At 41.6% G+C, this 15,024-nt stretch overlaps 1 protein-coding gene across 1 annotated transcript in view; it reads left to right on the forward strand.

Annotated features, from left to right (window-relative positions):
• Nucleotides 1-15,024, forward strand: part of arrdc1b (arrestin domain containing 1b) — a 35,550-nt gene that overhangs the window by 2,786 nt on the left and 17,740 nt on the right. The window lies entirely within an intron of this gene.

Here is a 15,024-nt window from a genome sequence, read left to right on the forward strand (position 1 = left end):
ATTTGATTAAGGATGTCTCATTAAGTCAAATGGTGAGTCACAAAGATAGAAATCTGAAAAACCATTTCCACATTTATTGAATGAGGCAAATTAAGAGTGGGACTACTCGGGCCATTTTCCTATCAATTCAAATGGCAGCAAACCTTTAAACTGAAGTGTGGTTTCTCATTTGAAGCAGCAAGATTACATTTTTCATCTGCTGCTCTTGTTTAGCACGGTAAGACAGATGTTCCAAGTGGACAGCCAAGTTTGTTTATATCCATTCCAAAGATTGGGACACCATAAGCTGTACAGTATGGATCACTGTGTGTTGTGACATCACCTGACACTGACGTTCAGTGGAGTGTGTACCGGTCACATGCTGAAATAAACACACAGGAATATTAATAAGGAGATAAAAGCTCTCCTAATGCTGAACACGGTGGAGGCCTGCCTCTATTATTGATGATGCAGACCATTAGACAGCATTTCTATTGATCAGCTTCCTTACAAAGACAGCCGGTAAAGAATCAGCCACTTTTATATATTACTTACACGAGCAGTGTGCTACGTCACCTCCTTGAAACATGTTTGTTGAAGCGATGTTTGAAGTTCATGCCTGAAGAGGACAGATTTTTCATCTTCATTTAGCATCTTAAAGAGGAAGGTTTGTGCTTCTAATGATAGATAGATAGATAGATAGATAGATAGATACTTTATTGATCCTGAGGGAAATTCAGGGGTCGACTCTCACGTAGGAGAATCATACAATTCTTGTCTTCTTAATCATGCTACCTGTAATAGATAGAAAATAGTAGTTGAATATATTGTAATACGTGGGGCGGCTGTTGCTCAGTTGGTAAGTTGTCGTCTCTCAACTGGAAGGTTCTGCAGCCGCGCGTCTGATGTGTCTTTGGGCGGGTCAGTCAAACACAAGTTGCTGCTTCGTTGGCGTCGTATGAATCGGAAAACAACCTCTGCCATGGGTGTGAATGTGCTTTACAAGCTCAAGTCCATTTACCATTTCATCGTTCTTATTCAGATTCATAACGAAAAAAAAACCAATAAAAAACTTGCTGTGAAAGATCCCAACTATCTATCTTCTTACAATCGAAGGAGACAATATAAACAACCTGCATACATTAGTCATTCCTCGTCTCATTTAAGTCCTACTGTCGACACAAACACACATGTGATGTTGATGTGGGTTATTGACAGAACACAGCCTCTCTGTGAATCAGGGGATCCCTCTGAGTTAATGCTGCACACTTATAGATCTGAACCAGCCAGAGCAGCCAGCCTGTCTGTTTGGTTTAGTCTCTCTTGGTCGGCCTCTCGGCTTTTAAAAGCATGTCCAGTGTAGTCACCTGATACAGGAGATGTTGCTGTTTGGACTCAGTGTCTCAGCGTATATAGACATTTTCTCTTATCTGGGCCATGCCGGCATTGACAGATGACTTCAGGCTCCTGGTGAAAGCAGGGAGTGTTCGGTTTAACAGAAAGTGGAACGTGTGAAGTGAAATTCCCCTTCATCTGTCGTGCTCCTCATTTGTACTCCTTTTATTCTTCAGTCTATTTATCCATGTAAACCTAAGCAGTCTTTAAACAGTGAGGGACAATGAGACATTTGGACGTTGAGTTGCTTTGTATGTCAGGTGATAGCAGGAGATCTCAGTTTAGCTCTCAGCGACGCAGAAACACAAACATTCACTGAAACCTGATTCTCATCTGTGGTAACACAACCCACCAGCTTTATGTAAACAAGGCCATGTGTATCCTCAGGTTCACACACACACACACACACACACACACACACACACACACACACACACGCACAGTCACAGGTCCCTGAATTGCTCCCTCTGCTTGGTCAGTGGGGTATGAATGTGTGTGCTCGGTTTCTTCTGATGGTCCCTTTGAACAGCCCTCAGTGTGTGAGTGGGTGTGAATGTGGAGGTGTGACCTGCGGGGTAAAAGTGCTGTGAGAAGTCAGACTAGAAAAGGACTAAACAAGCTTAAGTTCATTTACTTTCCCTGCTTTTGTACATCTCTGGTGTGTAAGAACAGTTTCAACATTGTTGTCATTGCAGAGTACAAGTCCTGTAATGTGAACGATTCTCATGGAGGAGAAGTGAGACAACAGTTGTGTGTGGAGTACTGTAATGATCTATGTAATAAACAGAACGAGGTAGAAGAAAACACTGTAGTGTTTGGATGGCTATAGTCTATTACTAAGCCATCTATCCCTCTGTGTGTGTGTGTGTGTGTGTGTGTGTGTGTGTGTGTGTGTGTGTGTGTGTGTGTGTGTGTGTGTGTGTGTGTGTGTGTGTGTGTGTGTGTGTGTGTGTGTGTGTGTGTGTGTGTGTGTGTGTGTGTGTGTGTGTGTGTGTGTGTGTGTGTGTGTGTGTGTCTCATTCTAAATAGGATTTGAATATATTTAAATTAATTTCCATCCTGTAGTCGTCTGAGTTTGTCCTCACAGCAGCGATCATTTCTACATGGCCTCTATGAAAGATAAATCTTGTAAGAAAAAAAGCGACTTTTGTGATGCAAATGTCTTTGGATACAAGTCTGAGGGTTATTTTATTTTGAAAAATGATGAATCATAGGAGGAGAGGAGTCTGACTGATGTACGAATGGAAATGATAGCTGAGCCTGGACTTATTAGATTGAGGTATAAAGTTACTCATCTCACTCTTCATACTCTTCCTCTCTTGTCTCTGCTGTATCCTAAAGGTGCACTTTACCCACTTTTTATACAGAGATCAGTTTTCTTATCATAAAAGATTTTACAGCCCGTAAAAATACCCCCCACTGGACATCACCAGGGCTATTTTATATTGAGTTTCATACTCATTTCAAAAACAAGGACATAATGACATATTATATAACCTTTAGGAGATTCAGTAAAGTTCCTCACTCGAGTGTCTCAGTGGGCCTTGAAGAGTAAATCTCATCTGGTTCCAGCAGAACTAGCTCATCCTTTGGGATGTCTATCACTGCCGCAGAGACACAGGAACCGATGGAGGAGATGCTGGATGAGTCAAGGACGAGCGAAGTGAGACATACATATTTTTGGATTGAAGCAGGTCATGGATGATCATCTGTGACTGATCGGCTGAAGGTGAGGAGAAACAAAGCTACCTGCTGTTCATGAGTATCATGAAGGTGTCCCTGCAGACCGGCTTTCTGTGTGGGTGTCTAGACTCTAGGGGTCTGAGTAGATGATGACATCACTGCCCTGAGGGCGACTGAAAAATCAGATGAGCCACACTGAGACCAGGAGGCTGACGCATCGACAGGACTCATGCTTTCCACGGTAGAGTTAGGCAATATGGACTGAAGCCATATCTTGATTGCTGAATGGTGATACATGATCAAATCTGCATCGCCAAATTCCACATCTCACTCAGGCATAATGTCAACATGTACGTGAAAAATAAACGACCTGAAATGCAAATAATTTCCACGTAAAATGTGCCTTAAATAAAATAAAATAAATCACAAATGTTCCTTTTCAGCATAACACACATCACACCGCTGTGTGTGGTGCACATCGTTTGATGAGAGAGGTGGAAGAGGGAGTGAAGAGGGAACGACAGTCAGAGGAGAAATAGCCGAAGTGACGTGTGTGGCGAAGAAAACGTTTAACGTCTTTTATCTGAATTGAGAGGAATGACGTCTTTCCTTTGAGAATGTATCAATACATGTTAAAAACTTGATGTTTCCCAGTCCTAATTCTTCCACATGACAGATTTAATCAATATTAGTGACCAGAATAAAACATCAGCTGTTTCATTGTTATCAACATGTCATTCAAATGTTATCTGATATAGCATAAAAATAACAACACATGTACTATCAAATCACTTCAGAAAAAGAGCAGGTCCAGACTGTACTCTTAGACATCAGAGATCCACTGTGAATCCACCAGGAGCAAGCAAGAGAAAAAAAGAGAGGGCTGTAAAAAGGCTGAAACCATGAGCAGAATCAGACAACAAGCCTCAGCTGAGACTGTGTTTGGCCTTCAAGATGAGGAGTTTCCGCTTAATGGGATTTGTTGTGTGTGTGGAGTCTTTGTTTCCTCTCCTTGGGGAGCATTGTTCATCCTGACTGCTTCAGAGCGCTTAAATTAATAATAATAATAAAAAAAAGAGTTTTAATCCTTCTGATTGGCTACCTTTGTCCTGCAATGAGAAAGGTGACACATGATTACTCAGTGAGAGGAACCGTGAGTCAGAGTGACTCCTGCCTCTCTGCTGCCCTTCACTGTGGGTGGGTGGCATAGACCAACACATACAGTCAGCCCTCATTCCTGTATCCATAGATGGGATGCTGTGTTGTCATATGGGAGTCTTTGCACCAGCTGCTCTGGTCTTCATCATGTTAATAATAACTTTCCTTTGACCTCCATAACCAACACGCATCCTAAACCCGCTGCTGGTTATTTAGGTCTAATATAAGAGGATTCTGTCTCTCTCCCTCAGCCTCATAAACAGAGACGCCCCTGATCACTCCCCCGTCTTCCTTTCTCCAAAAAGCTGTCCCACTTCCTGTGCTGTGTCGAATGAGCAGACGTCTCTGTGGAAGTGGAAAAAAGCCTGATTAGTACAAACAGAGAAACTAAAGATAGAACACTTGTCTGTCTTGAGATAACAAGTTAGTTCATGTTTGTAGCAGTGAGTTGAGATATGTTATGTAATGTGCTCTTGCTGTCCCACATAGTAAATGGTTCATATTCTGAGGCTAAGTTGATACGTCTCATTTCTTCAAATGTTGAGGTCTTAATGAAGCTGCTGCATCGTTATCCTTTGGGACAATTTTTAATGTTTAAAATACCTCTAAATGTATTTAAAGTGTGTTTTTTTGTTGAACAGATGTTCTATTTAGTTATGCAAATTGTCTTATAATATTCACAGCATCCTGACAGAAGTGGATCTTTTGGTTTAGGATTAAAAGAATCTTAAAGAGACCAGGACACGCCTAGCATGGCTGCTTCAAAGTAACCACACTCTTTTCTCAGAACAGTCATTCTAGTCTGCAGATCAGGCGAGTTTCTTGCCTGTCCCTGCCTGGTTAGGTTAGGTTTTTTCTTCTTTGGTTTCAGTATGTTGGATCCAAACCAACCATTTTAAATAGCACTCACATAAGACTACCACATGCAGACTTAACTATCCAGCCTGTAGAGGACTAGAAATCTTGTTTTTCTGCAGAATGTGCAAAGAGGTGCGGAAAAGGTCTGTGGTTTTGGTGGGTGTGAAATAAAGAAAAAAAAAACAAACGTGTTATAACTCTCTGCAAGGAAAACAGATCTTTTTTTGTGAGACAAATTTAAAGGGGTGTGTGTTGGTGTGTGTTTTTTTGTTCCAGCTTGTAAAAAAACTAAACGTTTCAATCATTCCATCTTTCCACGACTTCTCGACTCCTCCCTGCTGCATCAACTTCTCCTCACCTTGTCTACATTTTTAATCAAAGCTTGCCTCTTGACGTAGTTGTAAATGATATTCCTTTTCCTGAATCTTTGAAAGTAACACACACGCATGTATTGGCTCCTTCTGTTTCCATCTGCTGCCCCAGGAGAAAGTTGGTGGTTTGGAAGTTGTCTGGTTGACTCACAGAACGTTTTGTTATGAATACTTCCTGTATTACTGTGCCTTTTTGTCAAATGTCCTTGGATTTCAAGATGTTGTCGGAGCCAAAACACAATACAAAAATGTCACTTGTGGCTGTAAGTCTTTTCAGGGAGGACATGTTTTATTCATGAACAAATTTCAGTTGACTTTCTTTTCGTATTTCCACGTTCAGCACGAGGTTTCAGGATCAAGAAAATAAAAGTGAAACTTTAGTGTGACATTTTTATCTTTGCAAAACATCTTTGAGGGTCAGTAATGGATAGAACAAATCAGGAAGAGATGATTGTACAGACTTTGAGCATATTTTCCATTTTGTGGGATACTAAAGTGCAAAACCTAATGCTGAGTGCTCACCTTGAGTTTGTGATAAGACACGTGCTGTGAGGTTGAGGCTGTTTTGAATCATCCACAGTAAGAAATGTTGCTGATATAAGAAACAACACTGCATGACTACATAAAAAGAGAGAAGCAGTAGTTTTCAGGTCTGTTGATGGTTTCAGGTCTGTTGTTAGTTTCAGGTCTGTTGTTAGTTTCAGGTCTGTTGATGGTTTCAGGTCTGTTGATGGTTTCAGGTCTGTTAGTTTCAGGTCTGTTAGTTTCAGGTCTGTTGTTAGTTTCAGGTCTGTTGTTAGTTTCAGGTCTGTTGATGGTTTCAGGTCTGTTAGTTTCAGGTCTGTTGATGGTTTCAGGTCTGTTGTTAGTTTCAGGTCTGTTGTTAGTTTCAGTTCTGTTGATGGTTTCAGGTCTGTTGATGGTTTCAGGTCTGTTAGTTACAGGTCTGTTGTTAGTTTCAGGTCTGTTGTTAGTTTCAGGTCTGTTGATGGTTTCAGGTCTGTTAGTTTCAGGTCTGTTGATGGTTTCAGGTCTGTTTGTTTCAGGTCTGTTGATGGTTTCAGGTCTGTTGATGGTTTCAGGTCTGTTAGTTTCAGGTCTGTTGTTAGTTTCAGGTCTGTTGTTAGTTTCAGGTCTGTTGATGGTTTCAGGTCTGTTGATGGTTTCAGGTCTGTTAGTTTCAGGTCTGTTAGTTTCAGGTCTGTTGTTAGTTTCAGGTCTGTTGTTAGTTTCAGGTCTGTTGTTAGTTTCAGTTCTGTTGATGGTTTCAGGTCTGTTAGTTTCAGGTCTGTTGTTAGTTTCAGGTCTGTTGTTAGTTTCAGGTCTGTTGATGGTTTCAGGTCTGTTAGTTTCAGGTCTGTTGATGGTTTCAGGTCTGTTAGTTTCAGGTCTGTTGATGGTTTCAGGTCTGTTGATGGTTTCAGGTCTGTTAGTTTCAGGTCTGTTGTTAGTTTCAGGTCTGTTGATGGTTTCAGGTCTGTTAGTTTCAGGTCTGTTGATGGTTTCAGGTCTGTTAGTTTCAGGTCTGTTGATGGTTTCAGGTCTGTTAGTTTCAGGTCTGTTGATGGTTTCAGGTCAAGACTATTCACGACTAATTTACTGCACAAGTTCACACTAAGACTAATCACAACATGACTGGAGGTCAGAGCAGAGAACATCTTTCTGTGATATTACGATAATTACCGTTGTTGACCTCTCACTAAAGGTTGGTGTATGATTCAGAAATCTGCTGGCCTTCACTGTCAGGAATAAGAGAAGACAACACTTTGCCTACACCCACTTCCAGTTCTTTTTATTTTTGTTGCAGATTTTGTGCTGACGAGTGACTTTGAACATCTTGATCCTAAAATGTTAGATTTTACGTTTCTAAGACGAACATTGTTTCAAGACAGGACGAGGCGTTGAGCAGACTGAGATCAGTGAGGACATCGCTGATTGCAACACATGAGGAGCCAAAGTTTGATTGTAGATCTGAGCGGGCGGAGAGGTGGTGTTTACACATTTTGTTGAACCAAAGAAATACCCAGAGATGAAGGGATTATTGACTTTTTGCTGTGTGACATTTTCAATGTAAAAAAAACAAACAACATTTTATGATCGTGCCACAAAATGTAAATCTTTGTTGTCTTGTGGGACAGAACACAAACTGAGTATTTCTCCTCAGGTCAAGGCGTCTGCCTGAACTTGGTATTTTTGTGGCATGATGGGTAACGTGGGAGCAAGAGTGCAGTGAAGAGATTACATGTCTGCTGGTTGTTTTATGATGTAACTTGTGCAGGGATAAGCCCCTTACACACGCATGCATCAACATGGATGGGTGTGTAGTGTGCATGCAACAGATTTCATAAAAAAGCTTGTCATCCTCCACTGCAAGAGTGTTTTGTTTGGTTCACGATAGAATGCGAGCAGATGACTTCACAAGCAGAGTGTGAAATGAATAATGTAGAGAAGTGATGAGGCCTAGTTTGACATGGACTATGTCAGAGATTCTTTGACTTCATGAGACTACATAAGGGATGCACTCCAGACTGTCATTAGATATGACCATATTTGGTGTTTTTATGATGGTGGGGAGAGTGCTGTCTAACCTGGGGCTTCAGAATGTGTTAAACCATCACATGGGAATCAAATCACTGTCACAGAAACACAGCGTGCAGTGAACATCTATGAAGGCATATTGTCATGTTTTTGTAAAGATTGATTTCAGTGTTTTTTTTCTTGAACTTGTCAGCAGTCTGACAACCTTTGAGGTGTTATACAGCAACGATGGTGTGAGGAAGAGGCCGTTTACTAAAGCAACAGTTAACATATTGACCCTTTGGACTTTTTCTGTCACTTTTTCGACTGCAGTCATGGATGGTTGATGTGGTTGCTGACTTTCTCAGAGTCACGTCTCTGATAATGGAAGGCCTCCTGAAGATCTCAATCTGAGCAAGTTTACCTGATTTAATCTTGGGATGCCAATTCTGCTCTAGATGCCGAGCTGCAACAATTCCAACTTCCTTGGTTGGTTTTAAACATCATTTTTTCAAGCTCTGACCTGCTGATTCAGATTCTGATATATTTCTACAAAGAACTGTAATCCACAGCAAAACCCCTAAATGTTTTTTAAACGTCTCTTTAATGATATGGTGATATCATGTTCATGATTAAACATTGACTGTTTAATTCAATGGTCCTTAACTGTTCCTTTACTGCACCAGGTTACTCTCCCAGTATCACTCCCACGTCACACCCTTCATACCCTGTAGTCTTGTGTATTGTTATCATTTATAGTTGAAGTGTCTTTATATTTAAGAAATGTGCATTCTAGAAAGATTCATCATTAACACCTGTAAGTGTTAATAATGTAAGATGTCTTTAATCATTTCATTCAGGCCAAGAAACAAGATGGATAGTGTTCCTGTATGTTGTAACTTCCTGTGTGCTCTGCAGCTGCACTCATGCATGAGCAGAGAAGTTCATTTGATACAGTGAGGAGTGATGCACTCTCCCACATATTCTTTCCTGGACTCGCACTATTTCCCAACCAAGATATGAAATTAGCTGGATCTCTGAAGGAGCCTAAGCCACCTCTAAATTATACAGTCTATGCCACGTCATCTCCAGCAAGTATTCGAACACTAAACATCACGTAACTTCACGCAATAATCAGTTTGACCTGTTGACTGATGATCTCATTTACATGTCGTTTGAGATTTAGTGGAAAAACAAACCAACAGGAGGTTTAGTGGCTGAGTGTCCTCTTGTGACTTTGTACTTCCTGATACTGTATGGTTCAAAAGCTCAAATACAGGGTATGAAGGTGTGTGCTCATTTGAACTTCCCTTTACTGCATCAGCTCTGAATGCTGTTACAGATCTCCCACAGAGAGGTAACTCGGACATGCCTGAACGAACAGCCGCTGCTCTGTTCGACTGCGGGGGGATTCCCTTACAGTCAGGAGCGATAGATCACAAGATCAGGTGTCCGTGTTTGACATGTCTCTTTGAGAGGCGAGAGAGGGAGGGAGGGAGGGAGGGAGGCAGGGAGATGATGGAAAAGTGAGAGCGACTAATTGTTTGCAGCGCTTAAAGATTTAATGAAGGCAGTAAGTGTAGCATTGGATGACTTGTCTGTGCTGAGGTACAGAGTGAGGACTGTGACCTTTGGCTCTTTATGAGAGGAACTTTAGATAGATCCAGAGAATAGAGGCCCGCCTCATTTATACAGAAGTTGATGGGACAGCAAAGTGTTTATGAACTTCAAATTCTTCTTTACGGTTTATAGCTCTGACCTTGCTCTTAAAATGAGTCTTGCAGAGACGTAAACAAATAAATATCCATATAGGCATTGTGTTTCCACGTGAGTAATGCAAGCCCAGGATGATATGCCCTTCAAAGCTTAACCAGTGAGGCCTGAAAAATCAGCATTTTTTTAAAATGATCAACTTCAATGGATTCATTCAGGCTGCAGAAATGACCAAAAATAAGAACTTTAGTTGGTTGCCTTTAAGTCCATCCAGGACGTGCACCTTATCTGAGCATCTGTTTGACCCCTCCTTTGTTGAGTCTTCCTTTTCAGTAGGATTGTTGGTAACACACTCCTGTAGCATAAACCCAGGTTTAGTTATAAAGATTTATAAAAGACCATGTCACGTGTAATAGTGGCACTGAGTCAATAAATCACCTGTTTCACACCCTGTTATTACTCACTTACTCAGATAGTGTGCCAGGAAACAGCCTGATCCTGGTCGACTCGCGGGACGGGGTGGTCTGGAGTAGAAATCAATGAGGGGTCTTGTTGCTGTTTATTGACACACATGAAACCTTTAAAAGCGTTGTAACTAACAGGTGAATTACTTTGTGCTTAACCCTTTAAATAAGTTTCTTAAAGGCTTTTTTTAAATTTATTTTTTCTTTAGCACAGGATTATTGATACTGAAAGAATGTCATTGATGTGTGATGACACACACATTATGGCTTAAAAGAGACTGTTTGGTGGCTAAATCTTTGGATGCAGCAGTACCTTCATCCTGACCACTGTAGAGTACAGTAAGTGTAGGAGCGGTTCATTCTTTTCTGTCAACAGCTATATTCAAAGGTTGGAAATGCTGTATCCTCTACATGTTCTTGTTTTTAAACATAGGCTTTATTGTAATGAGACTGCTCTGTTATTCACACAGGCAGACGCTGCCTTAGGAGGTCCCCGTCCTCATTGTGATGCTGGAATGTACACATGACGTGTGAGGAGCCTTTTAGTGCTGGTGCTGAATTTTGATTCATTAAATCAATTCAAGCAGCCTTTTTGAAATCTCATTCGCTCTCCTGCCGCCCGTCAGGATGAAATCCGAGTCATCCTCGTTCTTGTGGAGAAGTTGAGAGGTTTCTCTGCTTTGTGCTCAGAAAGTTCAGACCTGAGAAAGCAGCTCACTGAGACTCCTTTGTGCTTCCAGCGGTCAGCTGAAACTGGACTCAGTGTGATCAGTGTAAATAAGGAACTGTCATTATCAGGCTCCCTGCCGGCTGCTACAACCTCCCCGAAGCGGACTCATTTTCCCATGAGCTGACGCAACTGGCAATAAGCTTGTAGTGACCGGTTTTATCTCACAGACGCAGTTCGCCCTTTTTTTTCCCAGGAAAGTTAAGCAGCTGTTTTTTTCGACTCATCTGTGTCACTAAATGATTTGTGTTGATGTTTCATGCCACTGTGCAGCACATCTCTCTTTACAGCATTAAGCACTTTTGTTGTGAAAGTCAAAAAGGAAGAGTATTCAGTGACATGTCGGTGAAGTCTGCCCTGAAGGACAACATTCCTCCATGGGGAGAGGTGGGAGGGAAAAGCTGTGATGACTTCACCAAACGGTGCCCTAAAGACATCCTTGTAGGTATACAGTCGACAGGACACAACAGAAAACTGACTTCTGATTGGTTGACAGGTCACTTGCCACAGTGAGCGCACTATTGAAGTTAAAGGTAGCTGTCACTTGTGAAACAGACAAATCATGGCTGTTTGATTTTTGCCGATAAAGACATCCGTACTAATCCACAGGGCAACTATTCATTTTGTTTGATGATTTTGTTTCATGGATAGAGCAGCTGAAGAGACAGAGGGTTCTAGAATGAGACAATAGGGCAGACATACATAAAAAGGATTGCATCATGATCTTAGCTGATGGACATGATGAAGAGACTTGGTTGAAGTGACCCACTATGACACAATGAGTCTGTAAAAATTGAACTAACCTGCTCTCACATCCTCAAGCTATCCCCTGACTTAACCAGGTACCACACCTTTGACACCCACCCACATCCTCCCTGACCCACCCACACCCTGCTCTACAACACCCCACATTAGACAATTTATTGATGTTCTAAAACTCTGCAGTTTGTGCTGACGCAGCCAGATCAGGAACCACCATCGATTTGACTTTCTCTCCTGGATCTGTCTGCCCACATGGTCAGTAATGAGTAGTAACACCAGGATCATCTCCGCCTACAGACCGCCTCACTGAACCGTGGAGAGAGCTTGGACAGACTCCAGTGTGTTGGCAACAAATCCAGGCAGCTGCTGATTCAGAGTATGCTCTGCTGCTGGCTTTCCTCTTACTACCGAGTGTCTGTCTCCCTCAGGCTGGGCTTCATGCTGCACAGAGCTCGCCTCTGGCGTACATTCCTGTGCTGGCTGTAACAAGGTGGGATCTGTAGCTGTTGCTGTGTAGTAGACAAGTCAGGGACTGGCGACTGCACAGAACCTGTCTGCATCATGGGAGTTGAGTTGTTCTGCAGAATTACCGTCTATGCACTTCAACATTGCTTTCATTTTTCAACACTGGAAGTTGACACTTGTTAACAACAACAGCTACTGATGTTTCATGCATCATATTTGATATTTGATATTAATATAACAGGAAAAGAATTTGAACCAGTAGTTCTTTGCTTTGAACGATTAAAGAGGACAGCCTTCATAATTCACACAGATGATCGCTGCACAAATGATATATTCTGTCAAGGTTGGACTCACACGAGGCGTACAAGACTCAAGGTTATTTTTTGACGGCCTCTATTTCTCACACGGTATCTGTAACATCATCTTGATGTGTGAATGTGGGTCTCATAATAAAACACATGATTACCGTACTGGTTGTGCTCCATCTGGCTCCATGATTGAGCTGCGGTCAGACAGTCTATCTGCCATCGCACCCGGTGACACAACTATTCAGCTCTGCTTCAGTCACTCTTCCTCCTCCTGCTGCTGGGGGATATTAACAGATTACTCAGAGCTGACCTTTCATTGGCTGAAAACATCTGTAAACAGGATCTTTTTTTGCAGTAATAGCATGTTTTCATAATATTTGTGTATTTGTTGTTGCTTCTGTGGTGTGTAATGACTTCACAATGCTAACAGGGTGTGTGGTATGTGGAGAATAAAGGTATTATTGTAATCCATGAATGGGACAGATGGCTGGAGAAGCAGATTGCGGGGTTTGATTAATGACCAAGTAAGTGGACGTTAGTCTGCGTGACTGAAGGACACCGCTCAGTGTTGTGGTCTTGGTTCTTTGTTTTTACTGGCTGCAGAGGTCCCTCCCTCTTACTCCAAACTGTGCCAGCAGTCCTGCCGATGCGGAGAGCGCAGCCATCTGCCACTGTGAATGTGTGTGCGTGCGTGTTCTGTAATGCCAGCACAGGATCCTGCATGGTCGAGATTTGCGAGCAGACAGTGGAGAGAAATCAGAACCTGTGTTTGGTTGGATTTCTGACCTTGCTTTCACTTTTCAAACTAAAGGATATATGGTTAATTTGACGACATCAAGAAGATAATATTTTTATTTGTTTTCAAAGATTCATTTCTGGGGGGGGGGGGGGGGGGGGTGAGCAGCTTTTATATTAATGCCATTTGTTACAGACAGAATTGTGGTTAGATTTAGAAATCAGGAAGAGAAAGAGGTCAACAGCACCCTGAAGTACTCATCCAGTGACATATTTGTTATTTGAAGCTTTTTTGGGGACCATAATGGTAAATGCTACAAACAACTCAGCAGGACAGCTGTGTGTCAGTGTTGGAGAGATACGGGAACTTTGCATCAACACTCAGCCTGATGTGATTATATTTGGATTTCAGTGACAGGTCTTCACATTGATTGGAAGGATTGTCTCATGATTTGGTGCAGACACTTATTTTAACCTAATTATCATTGTGCTTATTTTTTTCTTCGAATGCCACCATTAGGTTCACATGTTGGTGTTTAAATCAAATCTCATGTCCAATATTGAATACATTAGAGGGATCAGTTGTGCTCATTCAGATGGATGCAAAGCTTTTTTTTCTTCTTTTTTTTACCGATCACAATGATTAACCATATTATGTCAAATGTTTGCATGCTAGCATTGTTCTCATAGATTCTAAGTAGATGAGTGACACATAAGTATGCTAAGATGTTAAAAACATCCTCAAAGAGCCACAGTGTGACTGCAGATGTTTAGTCTTGTCACCTCATTAATAAATGAAGATTGTGACTTCATTAATTAATGATATATTCTGAAATAAACAAGTCATGCCCACAGACACAGACTACTACTTATTATTTGAGCCTACACAAAATGTACCCGGTGCTCCTGGAATGTGTTGACAGCTGTTTAGCTTAAAGAACAATTTGTTACTCGGCTTGCACAACATTTCGATCAACCTTTTTCCTGGTAAAATGTTTTAAAGTTAATAGTAAAGAACTTAGTGCAGACACTCGGGGGTTACACAGGGTCGACCAAATAATCATTTGGAACGATACTTAGCGTATCTGTTTGTCTGTTATCTGTTCATCAGGACACTCGGATAATGCTGAGGATGGCTCTGTTTAATCCTCTGGCTTCTGTCACAGTCTAGCTGGTGTGTTTGTGTGTTTTTGTGTACATGTATTATCGAAGGGTTTTCATTTCCTCACAGACAGATCAACAGAGAGACAATGGAGAGGAGATGAGGCTGTGTTCAGGCTGCAGAGCTGCACTCATGATCCTGCTGCTCCCTCCAGCCTCTGTCCTTGTTGGTAGACTGCTGATGTCTGTCATAGAACGGAACCAGCATCAGTATGAACTGTGGATGGCTCCACTGCATCTTCTTAATCCTTGATTTAAGGATAAGCTGATGATAACATCGTTTGATTTCCCCAGAACAGAGGGCCTAGAAAGACACATTTCATAACTCCGGTGGTTAACCTTATCTACCAGCAGCAAAATAGAAAAAAGTTATTTCTCTCTTACCTCTCTGAGCAGGAAGGATTTAAAGTGAAGTTGTTTCACAACCAGCAGAAATAAGACAACAGAGCTGCTCAACTTCCTCTCGAATGAACATCACTCATCATCATTACTCATACAGTACTATGCTGTCACCACTGATTGGCTGCAGGTACATTAGACTCCTTTGTTTTCTAAAATAAATGACTGTGAGTGATTATATTTACAGATTCAGCTGATTGTATGACACAAAGCTGGAGGACACTTTCATGACTTAAGGAATACTTTAAGGATGGACCTGTTGGAAAAGTCCAAAACCTTAATGTAAAAGGTTTGACCAAATATGACTGTACCACAGACACGTTTTCCAC

Source organism: Symphodus melops (assembly GCF_947650265.1).
Source record: "Symphodus melops genome assembly, chromosome: 16".
NCBI lineage: Eukaryota > Metazoa > Chordata > Actinopteri > Labriformes > Labridae > Symphodus > Symphodus melops.